This window comes from Anomaloglossus baeobatrachus, chromosome 4 (genome assembly GCF_048569485.1).
Source record: "Anomaloglossus baeobatrachus isolate aAnoBae1 chromosome 4, aAnoBae1.hap1, whole genome shotgun sequence".
Taxonomy (NCBI): Eukaryota; Metazoa; Chordata; class Amphibia; order Anura; family Aromobatidae; genus Anomaloglossus; species Anomaloglossus baeobatrachus.
In genome coordinates, this window is record NC_134356.1 from 670,090,740 (window position 1) to 670,094,177 (window position 3,438).

General features: G+C 37.0%; 2 non-coding genes across 2 annotated transcripts; both read right to left on the reverse strand.

The window, feature by feature from the left end:
• Positions 1-872: 872 nt before the first annotated feature.
• On the reverse strand, positions 873-946 carry TRNAI-AAU (transfer RNA isoleucine (anticodon AAU)). Its single transcript has one exon. It is a non-coding gene; the product is annotated as a tRNA-Ile (tRNA).
• An 887-nt stretch (positions 947-1,833) lies between these two features.
• Positions 1,834-1,907, reverse strand: TRNAI-AAU (transfer RNA isoleucine (anticodon AAU)). Its single transcript has one exon. It is a non-coding gene; the product is annotated as a tRNA-Ile (tRNA).
• Between the last annotated feature and the right edge of the window lie 1,531 nt (positions 1,908-3,438).

The following is a 3,438-nucleotide window of genomic DNA, read 5'->3' on the forward strand; positions in this document are numbered from 1 at the left end:
TCTACTCTTTTTTAATGATCTTTCTCTAATTTTGAGCCAGTTACTGACCTCTCAAAGCTTGATCTGTCCACAGTGAAAGGTAAAATACGTTGAAAGTTGACTAATTCTTAGAGAGCCCATCAAAAGCATAGGAACCAATCTTAAATGAGAATTGACAAGCTTTTTTTATATTATGAGCAATATGTTGCCACCAACCACTCTAACTTGTCATGTGATGAGCCAGTAAATTATGCCATTGCTTGGATTAGTTTTTGCCTGCATTACAATTAGTGATAGACTTAGCTGTCAATATTTACAGTTATATCGAATTCCAGTTGCCCAAAACTTCTTAAAAAACGCTTAGAAACTGAAATCGCTGGCCATACAATAGATTATATTTCTATTTTGCTTCAAGTTGCTTGGATTAGTTTTGCCTGCATTACAATTAGTGGTAGACTTAGCTGTCAATATTTACAGTTATATCGAATTCCAGTTGCCCAAAACTTCTTAAAAACGCTTAGAAACTGAAATCTCTGGCCATAAAATAGATTATATTTCTATTTTGCTTCAAGTCGCTTGGATTAGTTTTGCCTGCATTACGATTAGTGATAGACTTAGCTGTCAATATTTACAGTTATATCGAATTCCAGTTGCCCAAAACTTCTTAAAAAACGCTTAGAAACTGAAATCTCTGGCCATACAATAGATTATATTTCTATTTTGCTTCAATTCATTACTCTTTCATACTTTAAGGTTAACGACGATGTAACATGGCCACTCTCTTACTCTAACCAAGTTATTTCAAGTTTGTAAATTAATTTTACACATTGGATGGATAAAACCTACGGATCTTTTTCCAAAAGTCACTGGATGTGAACAGAAAGCCAAAGGAATGGCCAGCACGGGGGTCGAACCCGCAACCTTGGCGTTATTAGCACCATGCTCTAACCGATTGAGCTAACCGGCCACTTTTGCCCCATATCTACTCTTTTTTAATGATCTTGCTCTAATTTTGAGCCAGCTACTGACCTCTCAAAGCTTGATCTGTCCACAGTGAAAGGTAAAATACGTTGAAAGTTGACTAATTCTTAGAGAGCCCATCAAAAGCATAGGAACCAATCTTAAATGAGAATTGACAAGCTTTTTTTATATTATGAGCAATATGTTGCCACCAACCACTCTAACTTGTCACGTGATGAGCCAGTAAATTACACCATTGCTTGGATTAGTTTTTGCCTGCATTACAATTAGTGATAGACTTAGCTGTCAATATTTACAATTATATCGAATTCCAGTTGCCCAAAACTTCTTAAAAAACGCTTAGAAACTGAAATCTCTGGCCATACAATAGATTATATTTCTATTTTGCTTCAAGTTGCTTGGATTAGTTTTGCCTGCATTACAATTAGTGATAGACTTAGCTGTCAATATTTACAGTTATATCGAATTCCAGTTGCCCAAAACTTCTTATAAAATGCTTAGAAACTGAAATCTTTGGCCATAAAATAGATTATATTTCTATTTTACTTCAAGTCGCTTGGATTAGTTTTGCCTGCATTATGATTAGTGATAGACTTAGCTGTCAATATTTACAGTTATATCGAATTCCAGTTGCCCAAAACTTCTTAAGAAATACTTAGAAACTGAAATCTCTGGCCATACAATAGATTATATTTCTATTTTGCTTCAATTCGTTACTCTGTCATACTTTAAGGTTAACGACGATGTAACATGGCCACTCTCTTACTCTAACCAAGTTATTTCAAGTTTGTAAATTAATTTTACACATTGGATGGATAAAACCTACGGATCTTTTTCCAAAAGTCACTGGATGGGAACAGAAAGCCAAAGGAATAGCCAGCACGGGGGTCGAACCCGCAACCTTGGCGTTATTAGCACCACGCTCTAACCGATTGAGCTAACCGGCCACTTTTGCCCCATATCTACTCTTTTTTAATGAACTTGCTCTAATTTTGAGCCAGCTACTGACCTCTCAAAGCTTGATCTGTCCACAGTGAAAGGTAAAATACGTTGAAAGTTGACTAATTCTTAGAGAGCCCATCAAAAGCATAGGAACCAATCTTAAATGAGAATTGACAAGCTTTTTTTATATTATGAGCAATATGTTGCCACCAACCACTCTAACTTGTCACGTGATGAGCCAGTAAATTACGCCATTGCTTGGATTAGTTTTTGCCTGCATTACAATTAGTGATAGACTTAGCTGTCAATATTTACAGTTATATCGAATTCCAGTTGCCCAAAACTTCTTAAAAAACGCTTAGAAACTGAAATCTCTGGCCATACAATAGATTATATTTCTATTTTACTTCAAGTCGCTTGGATTAGTTTTGCCTGCATTACAATTAGTGATAGACTTAGCTGTCAATATTTACAGTTATATCGAATTCCAGTTGCCCAAAACTTCTTAAAAAATGCTTAGAAACTGAAATCTCTGGCCATACAATAGATTATATTAGATTATATTTCTATTTTGCTTCAATTCGTTACTCTGTCATACTTTAAGGTTAACGACGATGCAACATTGCCACTCTCTTACTCTAACCAAGTTATTTCAAGTTTGTAAATTAATTTTACACATTGGATGGATAAAACCTACGGATCTTTTTCCAAAAGTCACTGGATGTGAACAGAAAGCCAAGGGAATGTCCAGCACTGGGGACGAACCCGCAACCTTGGCGTTATTAGCACCACGCTCTAACCGATTGAGCTAACCGGCCACTCTTACCCCATATCTACTCTCTTTTAATGAACTTGCTCTAATTTTGAGCCAGCTACTGACCTCTCAAAGCTTGATCTGTCCACAGTGAAAGGTAAAATACGTTGAAAGTTGACTAATTCTTAGAGAGCCCATCAAAAGCATAGGAACCAATCTTAAGGGTATGTGCGCACGTTGCTTTTTACCTGCTTTTTTGCTGCTTTTTCTTCTGCGCTGTTTAATGCCAAAATGGATGTGTTCTTCTATTCAAGCAAAGTCTATGGGAATTTGGGTTTCTTGTTCACACTATGTTGTTCAAAATGCTGCCTTTTTGAGGCAGAACTTTGGTCAAAAACTCATCTTTTCAAAGAAGCAACATGTCAATTGTTTTTGCCATTTGGGTTTTGCACTGCAAAGCTGAGTTTTTGACCAAAGTTCTGCCACAAAAAGGCAGCATTTTGAACAACATAGTGTGAACAAGAAACCCAAATTCCCATAGACTTTGCTTGAATAGAAGAACACATCCATTTTGGCATTAAACAGCGCAGAAGTAAAAGCAGCAAAAAAGCAGGTAAAAAGCAGGTAAAAAGCAACGTGCGCACATACCCTTAATGAGAATTGACAAGCTTTTATTATATTATGAGTAGAGATGAGCGAACCGGTCGCGGTTCGGCTCGAGGTCGGCTCGCCGAACGGGGGTCCCGTTCGAGTTCGGTTCGTCGAACGTTCGACGAACCGAA